The sequence below is a fragment of the Ranitomeya imitator genome, chromosome 7 (genome assembly GCF_032444005.1).
Source record: "Ranitomeya imitator isolate aRanImi1 chromosome 7, aRanImi1.pri, whole genome shotgun sequence".
Taxonomy (NCBI): domain Eukaryota; kingdom Metazoa; phylum Chordata; class Amphibia; order Anura; family Dendrobatidae; genus Ranitomeya; species Ranitomeya imitator.
In genome coordinates this window covers 150760230-150782011 of record NC_091288.1, presented here as the reverse complement: position 1 = coordinate 150782011, position 21782 = coordinate 150760230, and positions in this window count along the sequence as shown.

Sequence of the window (21782 nt, the reverse complement as noted above, 5' to 3'; positions counted from 1 at the left end):
TAACCGTGGAGCGTACCTAACACGACCTAGACGCCTCTTCACAGCCTAAGAGCTAACTAGCCCTAAAGATAGAAAATAAAGCCTACCTTGCCTCAGAGAAATTCCTCAAAGGAAAAGGCAGCCCCCCACATATATTGACTGTGAGATAATATGAAAGTCACAAACACAGAGATGAAACAGGTTTCAGCAAAGGGAGGCCAGACTTACTAAACAGACTGAGGATAGAAAAGGTAACTTTTCGGTCAGCACAAAAAACTACAACAAACCACGCAGAGTGTGCAAAAAGACCTCCGCACCGACTCACGGTGCGGAGGTGCCATTCTGCATCCCAGAACTTCCAGCTAGCAAGACAAAATCATGATAGCCAACTGGACAAGGAAACAATGAACAAATAATTAACTAGCAGGAACTTAGCTTCTGCTGGAGTAGACAGGTCACCAGAAAGATCCAAGAGCGAACTGAACCAGTACAAGAACATTGACAGCTGGCATGGAGTAACGATCTGAGTGGAGTTAAATAGAACAGCCAGCCAAAGAATAAACTATGTCACCTGTGGAAGAAACCTCAGAAACAGCAGCTCCACTCACAGCCACCAGAGGGAGTCCATGGACAGAACTCGCCGGAGTACCATTCATGACCACAGGAGGGAGTTCTAAAACAGAATTCCCAACAGTAACCCCCCCCCTGAGGAGGGGTCACCGAACCCTCACCAGAGCCCCCAGGCCAATCAGGATGAGCCAAATGAAAGGCACGAACCAGATCGGCAGCATGAACATCAGAGGCAAAAACCCAGGAATTATCTTCCTGACCATAACCCTTCCACTTGACCAGGTACTGGAGTTTCCGTCTCGAAATACGAGAATCCAAAATCTTCTCCACCACATACTCCAACTCCCCCTCGACCAACACCGGGGCAGGAGGATCAACGGAGGGAACCATAGGCGCCACGTATCTCCGCAATAACGACCTATGGAACACATTATGGATGGCAAAAGAAGCTGGAAGGTCCAAACGAAATGACACAGGATTAAGAACTTCAGAAATCTTATATGGCCCAATGAAACGAGGCTTAAACTTAGGAGAGGAAACCTTCATAGGAACATGACGAGATGACAACCAAACCAAATCCCCAACACGAAGTCGGGGACCAACACAGCGCCGGCGGTTAGCGAAACTTTGAGCCTTCTCCTGGGACAATGTCAAATTGTCCACCACATGAGTCGAAATCTGCTGCAACCTGTCCACCACCGTATCCACACCAGGACAGTCCGAAGGCTCAACCTGCCCTGAAGAGAAACGAGGATGGAAACGAGAATTGCAGAAAAAAGGAGAAACCAAAGTAGCCGAGCTGGCCCGATTATTAAGGGCGAACTCAGCCAAAGGCAAGAAGGACACCCAATCATCCTGATCAGCAGAAACAAAGCATCTCAGATATGTCTCCAAAGTCTGTTCGTTTGGTTTGGACATTTGTCTGAGGATGGAAAGCCGAAGAAAAAGACAAATCAATGCCCATCTTAGCACAAAAGGACCGCCAAAACCTCAAAACAAACTGAGAACCTTTGTCCGAGACGATGTTCTCTGGAATGCCATGCAAACGAACCACATGCTGGAAAAACAATGGCACCAAATCAGAGGAGGAAGGCAATTTAGACAAGGGTACCAAATAGACCATCTTAGAGAAGTGATCACAAACCACCCAAATGACCGACATCCTTTGAGAGACGGGGAGATCTGAAATAAAATCCATGGAAATATGCGTCCAGGGCCTCTTCGGGACCGGCAAGGGCAAAAGCAACCCACTGGCACGAGAACAGCAGGGCTTAGCCCGAGCACAAATCCCACAGGACTGCACAAAAGAACGCACATCCCATGACAAAGAAGGCCACCAAAAGGATCTAGCCACCAAATCTCTGGTACCAAAGATTCCAGGATGACCCGCCAACACCGAACAATGAACCTCAGAGATAACTCTACTAGTCCATCTATCAGGGACAAACAGTTTCTCCGCTGGACAACGGTCAGGTCTATCAGCCTGAAACTTCTGCAGCACGCGCCGCAAATCAGGGGAGATGGCAGACAAAATTACCCCCTCTGTGAGAATACCCGCCGGCTCAGGAACACCCGGAGAGTCAGGCACAAAACTCCTTGACAGGGCATCAGCCTTCACATTCTTAGAGCCCGGAAGGTACGAAACCACAAAATCAAAATGGGCGTAAAACAGCGACCATCGAGCCTGTCTAGGATTCAACCGTTTGGCAGACTCGAGATAAGTCAAATTCTTGTGATCCGTCAAGACCACCACGCGATGCTTGGTTCCTTCAAGCCAATGTCGCCACTCCTCGAATGCCCACTTCATGGCCAACAACTCTCGATTGCCAACATCATAATTGCGCTCAGCAGGCAAGAATTTTCTAGAAAAGAAGGCACATGGTTTCATCACCGAGCCATCAGAACTTCTTTGCGACAAAACAGCCCCTGCTCCAATCTCAGAAGCATCAACCTCGACCTGAAACGGGAGCGAAACATCTGGCTGGCACAACACAGGGGCAGAAGAAAAACGACGCTTCAACTCCTGAAAAGCCTCTACAGCCGCCGAGGACCAATTGACCACATCAGCACCTTTCTTGGTCAAATCAGTCAATGGTTTAACAACACTAGAAAAATTAGCGATGAAGCGACGGTAAAAATTAGCAAAGCCCAGGAACTTCTGCAGGCTCTTCACAGATGTCGGCTGAGTCCAATCATAAATGGCCTGAACTTTAACAGGGTCCATCTCGATAGTAGAAGGGGAAAAAATGAAACCCAAAAATGAAACCTTCTGAACCCCAAAGAGAAATTTCGACCCCTTCACAAACAAGGAATTCGCACGAAGGGCCTGGAACACCATTCTGACCTGCTTCACATGAGACTCCCAATCATCCGAAAAGACCAAAATATCATCCAAATATACAATCATGAATCTATCCAGGTACTCTCGGAAGATGTCATGCATAAAGGACTGAAACACAGATGGAGCATTAGAAAGCCCGAATGGCATAACCAGGTACTCAAAATGACCCTCGGGCGTATTAAATGCTGTTTTCCATTCATCGCCCTGTTTAATTCGCACAAGATTATACGCCCCTCGAAGATCTATCTTGGTGAACCAACTAGCCCCCTTAATCCGAGCAAACAAATCAGACAACAGCGGCAAAGGGTACTGAAATTTGACTGTGATCTTATTAAGAAGGCGGTAATCAATACAAGGTCTCAAAGAGCCATCCTTCTTGGCCACAAAAAAGAACTCTGCTCCCAAAGTTGATGACGACGAGCGAATATGACCTTTCTCCAAGGATTCCTTTATATAACTCCGCATAGCGGCGTGGTCTGGCACAGATAAGTTAAACAGTCGGCCCTTAGGAAACTTACTACCAGGAATCAAATTAATAGCACAATTGCAATCCCTATGAGGAGGTAAGGCACCGGATTTGGGCTCTTCAAATACATCCCGGTAATCTGACAAAAACTCAGGGACTTCAGAAGGAGTGGAAGGCGAAATTGACAGCAATGGAACATCACCATGCACCCCCTGACAACCCCAGCCGGACACAGACATAGATTTCCAATCCAATACTGGATTATGGACCTGTAGCCATGGCAACTCCAAAACGACCACATCATGCAGATTGTGCAACACCAAAAAGCGAATATCCTCCTGATGTGCAGGAGCCATGCACATGGTCAATTGAGTCCAGTATTGAGGCTTATTCTTGGCCAAAGGCGTAGCATCAATTCCTCTTAATGGAATAGGATACTGCAAGGGCTCCAAGAAAAAACCACAGCGCCTAGCATACTCCAAGTCCATCAAATTCAGGGCAGCGCCTGAATCCACAAATGCCATAACAGAATAGGACGACAGAGAGCAAATCAGAGTAACGGACAAAAGAAATTTAGACTGTACCGTACCAATGATGGCAGACCTAGCGAACCGCTTAGTGCGCTTAGGACAATCGGAGATAGCATGAGTGGAATCACCACAGTAAAAACACAGCCCATTCCGACGTCTGTGTTCTTGCCGTTCAGCTCTGGTCAAAGTCCTATCTCATTGCATAGGCTCAGGCCTATGCTCAGAGAAAACCGCCAAATGGTGCACAGCTTTGTGCTCATGCAAGCGCCGATCGATCTGAATGGCCAAAGACATAGACTCATTCAGACCAGCAGGCGTGGGAAATCCCACCATGACATCCTTAAGGGCTTCAGAAAGACCCTTTCTGAAAATTGCCGCCAGGGCACACTCATTCCACTGAGTAAGCACAGACCACTTTCTAAACTTCTGACAGTACACCTCCGCTTCATCCTAACCCTGACACAAAGCCAGCAAGATTTTCTCTGCCTGATCCACTGAATTTGGTTAATCATAAAGCAATCCAAGCGCCAGAAAAAACGCATTAACATCACGCAATGCAGGATCTCCTGGCGCAATAGAAAATGCCCAGTCTTGAGGGTCACCACGCAACAAAGAAATAATGATTTTTACTTGTTGAACGGGGTCACCAGAGGAGCGGGGTTTCAAAGCTAGAAACAGTTTACAATTATTTTTGAAATTCAGAAATTTAGATCTATCCCCAGAAAACAAATCAGGAATTGGAATTCTAGGCTCTAACATTGGATTCTGAACCACAAAATCTTGAATGTTTTGTACCCTTGCCGTGAGATGATCCATACAAGAGGACCGACCCTGAATGTCCATATCTACAGCTGTGTTCTGAACCACCCAGAGGTTAAGGGGAAAAGTAAGACAAAAAACACTGCAGAGAAAAAAAAATGGTCTCAGAACTTCTCTTATCCCTCTATTGAGATTAATTAATACTTTGGGCCAGCTGTACTGTTATGGACCTGGTGGTTAAGAGCACCCGGAACAACCTGATGGTTAAACTCACAGAGGACAAGCTCTGGGAAGTGGGAACTCTGCTGACCGCAACCCCTAATCCTATCACACAACTAGAAATAGCCGTGGAGCGTACCTAACACGACCTAGACGCCTCTTCACAGCCTAAGAGCTAACTAGCCCTAAAGATAGAAAATAAAGCCTACCTTGCCTCAGAGAAATTCCCCAAAGGAAAAGGCAGCCCCCCACATATATTGACTGTGAGATAAGATGAAAGTCTCAAACACAGAGATGAAACAGGTTTCAGCAAAGGGAGGCCAGACTTACTAAACAGACTGAGGATAGAAAAGGTATCTTTGCGGTCAGCAGAAAAAACTACAAAAAACCACGCAGAGTGTGCAAAAAGACCTCCGCACCGACTCACTTCCAGCTAGCAAGACAAAATCATGATAGCCAACTGGACAAGGAAACAATGAACAAATAATTAACTAGCAGGAACTTAGCTTCTGCTGGAGTAGACAGGTCACCAGAAAGATCCAAGAGCGAACTGAACCAGTACAAGAACATTGACAGCTGGCATGGAGTAACGATCTGAGTGGAGTTAAATAGAACAGCCAGCCAAAGAATAAACTACGTCACCTGTGGAAGAAACCTCAGAAGCAGCAGCTCCACTCACAGCCACCAGAGGGAGTCCATGGACAGAACTCGCCGAAGTACCATTCATGAGCACAGGAGGGAGTTCGAAAACAGAATTCACAACAGATATCGTTAAGTAAATAGTTATGTGTGAAGGTACCTTTACTTTTTGCAAAAGCTAACAGACAATTCTCTATACTGCTCCTTCTAGACCTGTCCTATTCATTCGACACAGTTGACCACTTCCTGCTACTACAAATCCTCTCTTTTCTTCGCATCTCCTGGATCTCCTCATACTTCTTCAACCACACATTTAGCATATCCCAACCGAACACTGCCTCCTAATCATGCCCCTTATATCTGTTGGAGTCCCTCAAGGCTCTGTCCTGGGACCCTTATGCTTCTCAATCTATACCTTTGGCTTGTGACAAATAATAAAGTCTCATGGCCTCCAGTACCATCTATACACTAATGACACTAGATCTACCTCTCTGGCCCAGATGTCACCTCTTTGCTGTTCAAAATCCCTCAGTGGCTATCAGCCATATCATCCTTATTCTCATCACGCTTCCTAAATCTCATATTGAAAAAACTGAACTCATCATCTTTCTTCCATCTCACCTAAATCTCCAAACTGACTTATATATTACAATAAATTAAATCCCTTGTACCAAAAGTCTGCTGCCTCTGAGTAACCCTCCATTCTGTCTCTTCCTTCAAACTGCACATCAAAGCTCTTGCCACCTTTTGTTGCCTCCAACTCAAAAATATTTCCAGAATCCGTCAACTCTGAATCTACTAAAATGTTAGTGGATGCTGTCATCATCTCCCGCCTCGACGTCTGAAATATCCTCCTCTGTAGCCTCCATGCTAACATTCTGGCACCAATCCAGTCCATCCTTAACTCTGCTGCATGACTTATCCACCTCTTGCTTCATTATTCCTCTGCTTTTCCCCTCAGCAAATCCCTTCATTGGCTCCTAAGGCTACTTTCACACATCAGTTTTTTGCCGTCAGGCAGGATCCGGAAAATTTTTAAAAAAACGGATATGTTACAAATTGTGAAAAACTGAAGCAAAGGGTCCGTTTTTTGCTGAGTCCGTTTTTTTAATAACCCGGGGATAGAGATTGGACTTCCTGTTCGAGAGAGAGAGAATGAAAAAACGGATTCGGAGGCCGGATTCATCATTTCACATCTCAGTTTCATACGTTTTTCACCAGATCAGTCACTGGGCGTTTTTTCACCGGACAGAAAAAACATTCCTCTGTACATTTTCTCCGTCCGCCGGAAACAGCTTTTTTGACGATCCGGCAAAAAACGTATGAAACGTGTGGCTGTCAGGCGCAATTTAGCGCTAATACAACTCTATGAGAAAAAAAATGGATCCGGCGGAAAAAAAAGGGTCTTTTTTTTTCAAAACTCGATGGATTGTGCCTGACGGCAAAAACCTGATGTGTGAAAGTAGCCTAACTCCCCAACGTATCCAGTTCAAACTATTAACATTGATGTAAAAAGCCGTCCATAATCTGTTTCCTCCATATATCTCTGAAATAATCCATCGTTACCTTCCAACACGTAATCTCTGGTCCTATCAAGACCTTCTTCTCTCCTCCACACTTATACGTTCCTCAACTAATCACCTCCAAGACTTCTCCTGAGCATCACCCATACTCTGGAATTCTGTGCCCTGACACATCTAATTATCCAGCAGTTTCGGAACTTTCAGATGGAAATTGAAAACGCAGCTGTTCAAGCGAGTTTACAACCTGCAATAACGCACCTCACAACCATCGAAGCGGCCACAACTCCCAACCTATTGTCTCCTTTTCCAATATCCAGTAGGGTAGGCTGTAAGCCTACAAAGGCAGGGCCCTCTCCCCGCTGTACTAGTCGATCATTGTTATTTTGTAATTTGTATTTGTATGTAAATCCTTGTCATGTACAGCGATATGGAATCGATGATGCTCTAAAAATAAATAATAATAAATGCAACAAAGTGGTGCTGCACTATGGTTCTTAACTTCTTTCTCTCTTTATCTTTTTGTAAATTCCCACAAGGGGAAGATAAGAGTGATCTCAGACACTTTAGCAGACCCTAACAGCTAACAGTACACTAGGTTTTCATGGCAAATTTCAGCAGTTGCTCCCCCTAGTGTTTAACACCTTTACCATTAGATTTTCCGTTTTTGCATTTTTGTTTTATGCTTCCCTTGTTTCCAGAGCCATAACTTTTTTATTCTTCCATCAATAAGGCCATGTGAGGGTTTATATTTTGAGGGACAAGTTGTACTTTTGATTGACATAATTGATTTGACCATATAGTGTACTAGAAAATGGGAAAAAAATTGCAATTCCACAATTGTTTTTTTTTTTTTTTACCATGTTCACTAAATGCTAAAACTGACCTGCCATTATCATTCCCCTGGTCATTATGAGTTTATAGATACCAAACATGTATAGTCTATTTTTTACTCAAGTGGTAAAAAATGGCTCCATATTTCATATAGACCCATAGACCTGTATCACCTCCATTTTTCGGGATCTGCGGGCGGGTGAGGGCTTATTTTTTGAGGTCCGAGCAGACGTTTTTATGATACCATTTTGGGATAGGTAAAATGTTTTCATTGGCTGTTATTGCATTTTATTACAATCTATATCGGCATGACCAGTCGGGAATTAAAAATAAGAGTGAGAGAACACTGCCTAGATATAGAGAAGTCTAAAAATAGCAAGGATGACAGCATGCTTAAAACCCTTCCTAGGCATTTTAAGAGATTCCATCAAAGCAATTCCAGATTACTCCAAATTAAGGGTATTGATTCTATCGATTTGGAACCCCGAGGGGGAGATATTGGAAAGAGACTGGCCAAAAAAGAGTGCCAATGGATATATAGACTAGGCACTCTTACACCAGAGGGGCTCAATGAGAGCTTCGGGTTTGGAGCATTTTTGTAAATACTATGGGCCCACATTGACTATTGTATTGCTGGAGGTTTTAGGTAGGGGTTTTTATTAAGTGTATTATATGTATGTATGTTATTAATTATGTCTTCTTTTAATCCTAGTTACTTACCTTGTTTATTACGCAAGTGGATATTGTGGCGGATATGGAGTGGAATTAGGAGGAGAGCTTAATTTGAAAGCAGCGGACCTGCATACACAGACTTCATTAGATCTAACAACATTTACAGTAATCAACGTATGAAAGCAGTCACCTGAAATTATGGGACATCATTGGACTTTTTTACAGTTTTTACAGTATATACTGACTTTATTGGGTGTAACAATATTTACAGTTATCAACGTATGAAAGTAGTAACTTGATATTAGGGGACATCGCTGGACTTTTTACACGGCCTCTTTATGGCCCTCCTGTTTTTTCGTAATTATTCTAATGTTTTTTATTATAATGCATTAGATATATTTCACTTAGCACAGTATATATTAGGTTTTTGTACCACTTATGTGTTATTTATATATATATACCATATTAATGGGTTTTATAGACCAAGCTTATCATTATGTAGTTAGGATAGTTGCCATTTATGCTGGCATTTAAAGCACTTTAATTGTATCTATTGTTCACAACTTTACTATGTAGCCTTGGGGTTATGATAGGTTTTCACTTTTATTGCTGCTACTTATGGGACCATTGTATTTACTAAAAATATAGTATAGTTTATCTCCACTTCCCCTTATTATTTTCGTATATTTTCATTTTTTCATTCTTTGGCCCCTTCCTTCTTCTCTTTAGGAGTGGAGCACATGCCTCGGTGTTCAGATATGGTTTGGAGTTGGGGGACGGACATTGGCACTTCCACGGTCCCTGTCATCAACTCTGATGACGGGTCCTGGGTACCGTCCAGTCCGCGACCCATCACCACCCTTTTTCACCAGTCTGTCATTGGGACATGCGCCGCTTTCTCTCCTTTAATCTATTATTAGTTGAATATAGTGCTCAACCGTATTTTGACTCTTGGTTATTGGTTATGCCCACGGTCCTTTATCATGGTAAATATTCTTTGTAGTGGCATTGTGGCACAACAATAGGGCAGTGGGCTGTCTAATAACTGTTATAGTCTAGTGTATTTCTGTGGTAACCCCTTATACCTAAGTCCGTAATATACCTCTAGGTCCGGCGGTTGACGCATGCATAGTTACCATCTAGCGGTGGAGATTTATCATGCGTGCGCGGTACAGGTCACGTTTCCATTGGGTGATCGGATAGACACTTTGCGCACGCGCGATTGCCCCGCTTTGTCCTTATGGGTATTAGATAGAGGTGGTGACTGATCGCGCATGCGCGACACAGGTCACGTTTCCATTGGATGACCGGATTGACGCTACAGGCGCACGCGTTATGGTCATGCATGCTATTTCTACGCTGACGCACCGGCGTTTCATTAGTAGGGCTGAGACGGAAATGATGGTATCAAAGGTCCGCCTCCGACCCGTACCGCTCCAATCAATGTGGTCCCACTGCGTTTATAAACTGGCCTTCCCCCTGCCTAGACACGCCTCCTGAAGAAGCCGTCAGTGAAACGCGCGTCGGGGCAGAGGGACGCCGGAGAGAGACCACACTGGACACTGCGGGTAATGTGTATTCGTTTCATTTTATACCTACCATACTTGGGGCTTTCACATAGATGTACCATATATGCCACTCTTTGGTCTATATCTTTGATAGGAATACACTTAGTAATATATGGTTTACATTAACTACGGCACACGTCCTATTAGACGCAATTGGGCACCTATATGTGAGGTGTTTAGCCTCTCCTTATCTTATTTCACCGCAGTATCATTATGATTGGTGGCTCTCTTATGGTTATGTCCCTCTTTTTATTGGATCCTGCATTATTTTGTTACATTTTTTGTTTACTTTGTGTCAAATGATGTTTATGTATATGTCATTTTTGTCTAATAAATTATATTTTATTTAAAAGTACTGCTTTCTTTTGGGATTTACTGTGTAGTAAAATCACCAAATAAATGTGAATTATTTTATTACAATGTTGTTGTGACCAAAATAAATTTAGTTCTTGAGTTTTGATTTTTGTTTTCTCTTTATGCCATTTACTGATCAGATTAATTATTTTTATATTTTAATAGATCGGACGTTTCTGAACATGGTAATGCCAAATATGTGCATTTTTTCATTCTTTGATCTAGAGTAGCCATATACTGGGGCTGTATGGGTAGAGTCTTTTCCAAGTAATGTAATCAGCTTTAGGGCTCGCTAACACTAGGGCTGCATTACGATGAAAAAATCAGATTGTACTTGGCCCAATATTATTCAGTGAGGCTTGGCAGATCTGCACATTTTTTCTTAGCTGTATTGGGCATGAGAAAAAAATCGCAGCATGCTGCAATATTCCTCCGAAATAAGACAGTGACAGAAAAAAATCAGATGCCATACGAACCATCAGTAACATGCTATTTTACAGATATATTACAATTCTGTAGCCTAGGAAACTGTAAAGGGTTCCAAATTATTATGCAAATTTGATTTAAGTGTTTTAAAGATTTAATTGTTTTGCTTTTCAAATAAATTCATGGATGGTTTGTGTCTCAGGGCTCAATAGATCACTCAAATCAATCTTTAACACATGTGATAATTAGTTTTCCAGGTGACTCTAAAGGAAAACTACTTAAAAATGATGTTCCACATTATTAAGCAGGCCACAGGTTTCAAGCAATATGGGAAATGAAAAGGATATCTCTGCTGCTGAAAAGCGTTAAATAGTGCAATGCCTTGGACAAGGTATGAAAACATTAGACTGTGACGGGGTGTACGGCAGAGCAAGAAGGGACAACAGGCCGAGGGATGATTCAACAGATTTATTATCAAGAATGCTGGAACAACACATGCAGGTAGATCTACAGAGTCCACAATTAGTCCAATGGAACAGGTTCGGGGCACCTCCCGATAATCCTTGTGCCAGGTAACAAAGCAATAGTCTACAATTAGTCCAAGGGATCCCAAAACAATCTCACGAACGACGAGATATGTCCTCAGCTCAAGTCTCGCCCCGTTCGCTTCCGCAGTCCCAGATGGACATGGGGTCTTGCCTCAGCTAAGAATCCCCACGCCTTCTCCTTCAAGGATCAACTCACATCTGATCTCAAAATAAGAATGGATTGTCTGAGCTCCTGGGATCCGCCCATGAAGGGGGGTAGGGTCACACCTTCTATTCAATGGTTGGGTCCACCAGAAGATTCTAGACTGGTGGGCTCCGCTTAATCTATGTAGTATGTACATTGGACTAGCCACCTGCTGTGAGGAAGAATGGCTATTCCTTCACTAGTGATGTTGACAAAGCTTAATTACATTCGAGCTTAGGGCTGCAAGTATTGGGGGAAGGAGACATATTGTTACAGGTGAACTCCCAGCACAAGAGAATACATAAATTACAGCTAATAGAAACCAGAGAACAGTTACATACATCAAATGGCGTATTATTCAAATACAGGACAGGGCAAAAGTACATATCATGACAATCCCTTCCCCTCCCAATATGTGTACGTACCAGGGACCTCTACAGGTCGCTGGTTAAGTACACACAGGCAGAGCGTAACTTACATGTGGCTTCATGCAGCCACGAATTGGCATCGTAGCTCTCCCACATCATTGCCCAGGAGAACATCTGCAGGCAGACCTCCCATCACCCCAACCACACATCGCCTGACCCCAAAACCAAAGTTCAGATCCACAGTGGCTGTGGGAAGAGTCCTCCATTGTCCACCAGCCAGTTCAATGACAATCCCAGGTCCTCGATGGATTGCCTCAGGCCGAACCACTCGGGGATCAGCCAGTGTGAGGAAAGCCCCTGAGTCACAAAATCCAATAAGTCTCTGTCCATCCAGCACAACCTCCTGCAAGTGCTTAACTCGATGAGCAGAAGTCGTCATAGCTGCGGGTCGCACACCATAAACTCCTAGTAGTGCAACATGGGTGGGTGAGGCACTAGGCCAGTCCTCACATAGTGGTGACACGTCGTCCTCCATGGCACTTGGGTGTACATAATTAATAATACGACTGGGTACAGGATTAATCCTCATTTGAACAGCTGGGCAGGAGGCTTGAAGATGCCCCGGCTGTCCACATCGATAGCATCTCTGCTGGGTCTCACTCCATCCAAGGCGTCCTCTTGGGGAGGGGTAAGGGAACCTGGAGGCCGGCTCCCACCTGAAGGTGCTGTAGGGGTTTGAGGACGACTTCTCCATGAGCTGGCTGGGCATGAGGCCTGCAGATGCCCCAGATGCCCACAACCATAACACCTGCGCTCTGCTACTTCCTCTCCTCGTCGTATTCCAGAAAACGCAGTAGAAGCAACTGGAGGCACATTTACACTGGTATCAGCATGAGGTGGTGGCTTAGAGGAACGGGGAACAATGGGGACAGAAGAACAGGGGGCCACCGGTGTTGTGGAGCTGGTAGGCCTCTCTCCATCCTCCAACAGAACCCTCCACTGAGGCTTGATGGTGAGAGCCTCATCAGCTAGAGCTGCAGCTTCCTCCACAGTGGCTGGTCTCCTCTCACGCACCCATTCCCGGATCTCAGCAGGGCACTTGAAGTAAAACTGCTCTTTTAGGATAACCTGGAGGAAGGTCTCCCAGGTTAAGGCCTCCTCTGCCTCCAGCCAGCGATGACATATTTGTTTGAGTTTGTGGGCATACATCTTGAAAGACACATCCTCATCACAGGCTAAAGTACGGAACTGAGTCCTGTAAGTGTCTGGGGTAACAGCATAATCTTCTAGAATAGTCCGTTTAATCTCCGCATACTCACAGTTCCCCTGAGGGTCCATAGCTCTATAGGCTGCGGCAGCTCCACCCTCTAAGAGCCCCACCAGATGTCGGACTCGGTCCCTTTCCGGGACTTCCATTAATCGACACTGATGCTCAAAGTCCTGGAAGAAGCCCTCAATGTCGCCTGCAGCCTCATTAAAGGGCTTGAAGTCTTTGCGGGACACTCTGGGGAGTTCCCTCATGGTGGGTGCTAGGGTTACAGTCTGTCTGGAGCTTCTAGCTGCTTCCAAAGCGATCTGCCTCTCCAGCAATGCCATCTCCTGAGCTCTGTCCTCGGCTCTGTGAATGGCCTTCCTCTCCTCGGCTCTGTGAATGGCCTCCCTCTCCTGAGCTCTGTGAATGGCCTCCCTCTCCTCGGCTCTGTGAATGGCCTCCCTCTCCTGAGCTCTGTGAATGGCCTCCCTCTTATCGTCTATGGTGGCCTCTTCTCCCAGCAATGCCAACTCCTCCTCGTACCACACAACCCACTGACTTTTTTGGGTATTTACCTCCGGCTGCAGTTTTTCCTCCATTTGCTGTGAGGGTCCTTCCTCAGCGTCATCTTGCAGACGAACTCCTTCCAAAGCCTCAATAAGCTGCTCCTTGGAGAGTCCCTTAAAACGGACTCCTACTTCACGGGCCTTTGATTGTAGGCTCCCCAAAGTCCAGTTCTTGTACTCTGCGGTGTTGGTTCCCGATGTTGGGCCATTGTCCTCCATTCCTTCTGCTCTGATCCCACTGCTTGCCACCAGTTTGTGAAAGGGGTGTACGGCAGAGCAAGAAGGGACAACAGGCTGAGGGATGATTCAACAGATTTATTATCAAGAATGCTGGAACAACACATGCAGGTAGATCTACAGAGTCCACAATTAGTCCAATGGAACAGGTTCGGGGCACCTCCCGATAATCCTTGTGCCAGGTAACAAAGCAATAGTCCACAATTAGTCCAAGGGATCCCAAAACAATCTCACGAACGACGAGATATGTCCTCAGCTCAAGTCTCGCCCCGTTCGCTTCCACAGTCCCAGATGGACATGGGGTCTTTCCTCAGCTAAGAATCCCCACTCCTTCTCCTTCAAGGATCAACTCACATCTGATCTCAAAATAAGAATGGATTGTCTGAGCTCCTGGGATCCGCCCATGAAGGGGGGTAGGGTCACACCTTCTATTCAATGGTTGGGTCCACCAGAAGATTCTAGACTGGTGGGCTCCGCTTAATCTATGTAGTATGTACATTTGACTAGCCACCTGCTGTGAGGAAGAATGGCTATTCCTCCACTAGTGATGTTGACAAAGCTTAATTACATTAGAGCTTAGGGCTGCAAGTATTGGGGGAAGGAGACATATTGTTACAGGTGAACTCCCAGCACAAGAGAATACATAAATTACAGCTAATAGAAACCAGAGAACAGTTACATACATCAAATGGCGTATTATTCAAATACAGGACAGGGCAAAAGTACATATCATGACAATCACAGGTTTCAAGCAATATGGGAAATGAAAAGATATCTCTGCTGCTGAAAAGCGTTAAATAGTGCAATGCCTTGGACAAGGTATGAAAACATTAGACATTTCACGAAAACTTAAGAGTGATCATCATACTGTGATGAAATTTGTGACTGAAACAGAGCGCAGACAGAGTTCATGCAGATAAAGGCATAATGTGGAAGGTTTCTGCCAAACAAATTCATTGGATTAAGAGAGCAGCTGCCAAAATACCATTACAAAGCAGCAAGCAGATATTTGAAGCTGCTGGTGCCTCTGGAGTCCCTCGAACCTCAAGGTTTAGGATCCTTCAAAAGTTTGCTGTGGTGCATAAACCTACTATTCGGCCACCCCTAAACAGTGTTCACAAGCAGAAACGGTTGCAGTGGGCCCAGACATACATGAAGACTAATTTTCAAACAGTCTTGTTTACTGATGAGTGTCGAGCAACCCTGGAATGTCGAGATCAATAGAGTAGTGGATGGTTGGTGGATGGCCACCATGTTCCTACAAGTTTGCAATGTCAGCAAGGAGGTGGAAGAGTTATGTTTTGGGCCGGAATCATGGGGAAACAGCTGGTAGGGCCCTTTAAGGTTCCTGAAGGTGTGAAAATGACCTCTGCAAAGTATATAGAGTTTCTGACTGACAACTTTCTTCCATGGTATAAAAAGCAGAAATGTGTCTTCAGGAGCAAAATCATCTTCATGCATGACAATGCACCATCTCATGCTGCAAAGAAACCTCTGAGTCATTGATTGCTATGGGCATAAAAGGAGATAAACTCATGGTGTGGCCACCATCTTTCCCTGACCTCAACTCTATAGAGAACCTTTGGAGTATCATCAAGCAAAAGATCTATGAGGGTGGGAGGCAGTTCACATCAAAACAGCGGCTCTGGGAGGCTATTCTGACTTCATGCAAAGAAATACAAGCAGAAACTCTCCAAAAACTCACAAGTTCAATGGATGCAAGAAATATGAGGGTGATGTCAAAGAAGGGGTCCTATGTTAACATGTAACTTGGCCTGTTAGGATGTTTTGGAGTTTAATAGCTTTTTTGTAAAATGAATGTTACCTCCTAATGCTGCAAATTCCACAAATAAGCATTTTCAGTTCTTTAAAACATATCAAATGTTTAGAAATTCTACTGTGCCTAATAATTTGGAACATTGCATTTAGATTTTTTATTCATGTTGGAGATTATACTGTTATCATTGGGAGGTTTCATCAATAAAATTAAATGTATACTCTAACGGGTGATGACTTTTATTAGACTGACTGTCATTTGCACCAACCATTTAGGAAAATCCGAGATAATGCCATTTGCATAATATTTTGGAACATGGTGTAGATTAATAGCTGCTGAATAAAAAAAAACGGATTGTGTATGGACAGAACATTGATGACAAGTGAGAGAAAATCATCCCACTCTCCTGGATAAGAATGGAATAATTTTTTATACTCCAGTGTGAATGAACCCTTAGGGTGCGTGTCCACTGTCCCTATTGACGGCGCTTTGGACGGAGTGGAAAACCCGCTCCACCCAAAGCGCCACCCCTTTCTGTACGAGCGGTGATTCTGGATGTGTTCATTGCACACATCCGCAATCGCCGCACCCTATACATAGGACCCTGTTATGTACCTTGTGGCGATGGAGCGTCACCGCAAGGTAAACAGACATGCTGCGTTCTAAAAGACGCGCTGCATGTCTGGAAATGCAGGGCTGCTGATGCGTGTTCACACGCATAGTGGAGATGGGATTTCATAAAATCCCCTCCACTATGCTGTAACATCTGGACGCTGCGGGTTGAACGCTGCAGTTTTACGCAGCGCTCAATCCGCAGCTAATCCGGATGTAATCCGGCCCTTGGACACATACCCTTATACTGCATCCTGGCTGCAGGATTAGTATTAGTTTGGTGGCTGGAAGAATGTGTTCTCTTCCACAGTTTCTCCCATTGCAATTTAAGGAATTACCGAACCATGGTGCAAGAGATTTGTTCCCTGCCACAGAATATGCTACAAGTTGATAAAATCAGTCTTCTTCGCACCTCTCCAATCAGCGCTCTCAGATGTAAATGTTTAATGGATGTCATTGATGGATGGCTTGTATCATCTATAGGCTGTTATGGGATCTCTTACAAGTATACTTTTATTTACAGGTATTCTGGATGGAATAACATAGTCTTCTTTGCTATTCCAAACCTCTTTCTTTTTTTTTTGCAGTACACGATTATATAGCAACGTATGATTCCCATTGGAATCATTAGGATAGGTTGAATTATGGCTGCAGAGCTGTTCTCTTCAACAGAGAATGCTGCTTACCTTTCCTTTCTTTCCCCCATTGGCACTCCCAGATGTATCCATTCTATATTATATGTTATACAGTACCACATCTCTAAAGGAACCAGTACCTTGCCAATTGTAAACTTAGTTGCGCTGATAATCCTCAGTGTCGCAGAGGAATTTACTTATTTTCCGTTCCTGCAGGTAAATGCGAAAATCTTCTATCGTTATTCAGTCTTCTGTTTGATGTTATTGAATTCGCCAGAAGACAAGGTGTTGCTCAACTGCTGCTGAATCGAGTTTATTTGAAGACTATTCTCTGCTATCTCTTTCTGTAAGAAATAAATTGTTAATAAAATTATATTCGTAGAGCATTTATTGATTATTCCTTTAAACTTAGAAAAATATTCAGGTTTCTTCTGAAACAGGGGAGGTCGCTGAGGATTATCAATGCAACCAAGTTTACAATTGGCAAGATACCGGTTCCTTTAGAGAGAGAAAGACTTTCCGGCATGAATACTATTCAGCTTCCACCAGTTCTGGCAGCTACAGCTCTAGACGTACACCTCATTTTTTAGGCGGGAGAAGAGAACGTGATCAACCAGGAGGGGCAGACGAACACACCGTCACCATGTTCACTCGAATACAAACCCAGTCACAGGTATATCTGAACAAATTGTCTACAACATATCTTCGCATAATTTGTCTCCATCAGAACTATTCTTTCTTCAAAAAGGTCTTTCTTTTTGCCTTACATGACATTTAATGAATTTATTTTGGAACAAGAAATTCATCGTTTCTACAGGATTTTGAGACTGAAGGTTCATTTTTCAGATCGAGTGTCCAAACAGACCATTGATCCATCTAATATTACTAATGATGTCAATCTTGATGTTACATGTGATTTCTCACAGTGTCTTAATCGCTTTACATCTAGGGATGTCAAATTGCACACACCCAGTACCTTAACCGTCTCCACGCATATCAGTCTGTAGAGACATATATCTCATTGGTACAGAAAAAAATTAAACAAAACCGAAGACAAGTCAACAGTGGTTTGCTGCGGGGAAAATGTATTTTTACTGGCTTAGAAGAAGGGCCGTTATGGTATCTTAAGAATAGCAATAATATAATGAACAAACCTGCAGATAAAGGAGGCTCCATAGTCGTCATTGACAAATCTTCCTATACCACTGAAATTTATTCTCAACTAACTGATACTCATAATTACCTAACCTATCCATAGAGATCCCACTTTTGAAATTGCTAAAGAAATTTGGGTTCATACCCTCAAGAATAAAAGGGGTCATTGACACTAAACTAGGCGACTTTCTAATTAATTCACACCTGGTTATCCCTGTATTTTATACATTAGCCAAAATACATAAGAATTTATTCTCTACCAATTCACTGTTATCTTCCTTAGCCATAGCCTTTGAGAAAATCCATTATTACAGGCTGTACCACTGTATCTGAGGGACACGTCTCATTTTCTGGCTAGCCCATGGGTTTTGCATACTATGCGGCCTAATTGTATATTGTAACACTAGATGTCAGCAGTTTGTACACAAGTATTGATGATGACAGAGGTATTACAGCAGTTAAAAACTTCTTAGACAATACTACGATGGTCTCCCAACTCCAGAAAAACTTTTGCTTATCCCTTTTGACTAAAAACCATTTTCTATTTGCAGATCAGTTCTATACACAGAGAGACAAGACTGCAATTGGTTAAAATGTGGCACCCCCATATGCCAACATCTTTTTGGCCCAATTTGAGACTACCCACGTTTGCAATAAAGTACTTTTTCAGAGACACTTAGTGTTCTAGAAAAGGTATATAGATAGGTATATCCCAACTTACCACATTAAAAGGAAAGGTGACAATTAATGAATAGCTGTGAAGGTAATATATGTTAACCTGTTAATAATTGTTAATAATTAATCAAATTCTGTTATGACTGGACAGCATGTCCACAATTTTTCTCTTACCCTTTTCCCATTCCCACTTCCCTCACCTCCCGCCCTCTCCCCACCCTTATTTCCTTGAAAGTTGAATATATGATTATCTACAAAACACAATATTAAATTTCAAAATGCTTAATAAAAATTATTTGAAAGGAAAAGGTATATAGATGACATTTTTCTTATTTGGCTAGGGCAGAGGTCCCCAACTCCAGTCCTCAAGGCCCACCAACAGGTCATGTTTTCAGGATTTCCTTTGCATTGCACAGGTGATGCAATTATTACCTGGGCAAGACTAAGGAAATCCTGAAAACATGACCTGTTGGTGGGCCTTGAGGACTGGAGTTGGGGACCTCTGGGCTAGGGGACACAAATACACTAGAAAATGTTTTTAATCTTGTTAACAACAGTATCCCCAGTGTGACATTTACTATGCATCATGATGCACATAAGATTAATTTTCTTGATGTCATTCTCAATAATGACGGTTCTCTTTCCACAGATCTTTATAGCAAACCAACTGATAGAAATCGTTTGTTACATTATGCAAGCTGCCATCCTAAGCACATCAAAAAAGCATTACCCAATTCACAATTTTGCTGGATCACTCGTATAGTATCCGATGAATCTACCCAAATCTTAGATTGGAAGAGATCCAGAACAAATTCAGAAGTTGGGCTTATCCCAACGATCTACTAATATTTCGAGAGTTACATTTGTCAATATTTACCATCCTTTTATGTACCTTATCCATTGGTCAGTTAAAAAACATTGGTCACTGCAGGGTAAATCATACCCTGATATACCAGAATCTTCTCATCCCCAACTCATTTGTCACAAAAAATGACAGAATTTGACAAATTTTTTTGTCAAGGCTGAAATAAGGTTATCAGGCTACAGTGAGGTTCTAAACCTTTTTATTGACTCCATGAAAAGGCACTTTTTCATATCTCCATTGCGTATAATGTTCAAATCTTATCAATCCAAGACTTATATATCCGAGCACAAATCTACTATAAGGTGCAAATAGACAATGCTCCTGATACCCTCTCATTTAATTTCTGATGGACACAATGTTGCCCAACTCCAGTTTCAGTTTTTGTAAACCGTTCGAATGCCAATACGGTGGGGTGGTAACATAGTAACATAGTAACATAGTTAGTAAGGCCGAAAAAAGACATTTGTCCATCCAGTTCAGCCTATATTCCATCATAATAAATACCCAGATCTACGTCCTTCTACAGAACCTAATAATCGTATGATACAATATTGTTCTGCTCCAGGAAGACATCCAGGCCTCTCTTGAACCCCTCGACTGAGTTCGCCATCACCACCTCCTCAGGCAAGCAATTCCAGATTCTCACTGCCCTAACAGTAAAGAATCCTCTTCTATGTTGGTGGAAAAACCTTCTCTCCTCCAGACGCAAAGAATGCCCCCTTGTGCCCGTCACCTTCCTTGGTATAAACAGATCCTCAGCGAGATATTTGTATTGTCCCCTTATATACTTATACATGGTTATTAGATCGCCCCTCAGTCGTCTTTTTTCTAGACTAAATAATCCTAATTTCGCTAATCTATCTGGGTATTGTAGTTCTCCCATCCCCTTTATTAATTTTGTTGCCCTCCTTTGTACTCTCTCTAGTTCCATTATATCCTTCCTGAGCACCGGTGCCCAAAACTGGACACAGTACTCCATGTGCGGTCTAACTAGGGATTTGTACAGAGGCAGTATAATGCTCTCATCATGTGTATCCAGACCTCTTTTAATGCACCCCATGATCCTGTTTGCCTTGGCAGCTGCTGCCTGGCACTGGCTGCTCCAGGTAAGTTTATCATTAACTAGGATCCCCAAGTCCTTCTCCCTGTCAGATTTACCCAGTGGTTTCCCGTTCAGTGTGTAATGGTGATATTGATTCCCTCTTCCCATGTGTATAACCTTACATTTATCATTGTTAAACCTCATCTGCCACCTTTCAGCCCAAGTTTCCAACTTATCCAGATCCATCTGTAGCAGAATACTATCTTCTCTTGTATTAACTGCTTTACATAGTTTTGTATCATCTGCAAATATCGATATTTTACTGTGTAAACCTTCTACCAGATCATTAATGAATATGTTGAAGAGAACAGGTCCCAATACTGACCCCTGCGGTACCCCACTGGTCACAGCGACCCAGTTAGAGACTATACCATTTATAACCACCCTCTGCTTTCTATCACTAAGCCAGTTACTAACCCATTTACACACATTTTCCCCCAGACCAAGCATTCTCATTTTGTGTACCAACCTCTTGTGCGGCACGGTATCAAACGCTTTGGAAAAATCGAGATATACCACGTCCAATGACTCACCGTGGTCCAGCCTATAGCTTACCTCTTCATAAAAACTGATTAGATTGGTTTGACAGGAGCGATTTCTCATAAACCCATGCTGATATGGAGTTAAACAGTTATTCTCATTGAGATAATCCAGAATAACATCCCTCAGAAACCCTTCAAATATTTTACCAACAATAGAGGTTAGACTTACTGGCCTATAATTTCCAGGTTCACTTTTAGAGCCCTTTTTGAATATTGGCACCACATTTGCTATGCGCCAGTCCTGCGGAACAGACCCTGTCGCTATAGAGTCACTAAAAATAAGAAATAATGGTTTATCTATTACATTACTTAGTTCTCTTAGTACTCGTGGGTGTATGCCATCCGGACCCGGAGATTTATCTATTTTAATCTTATTTAGCCGGTTTC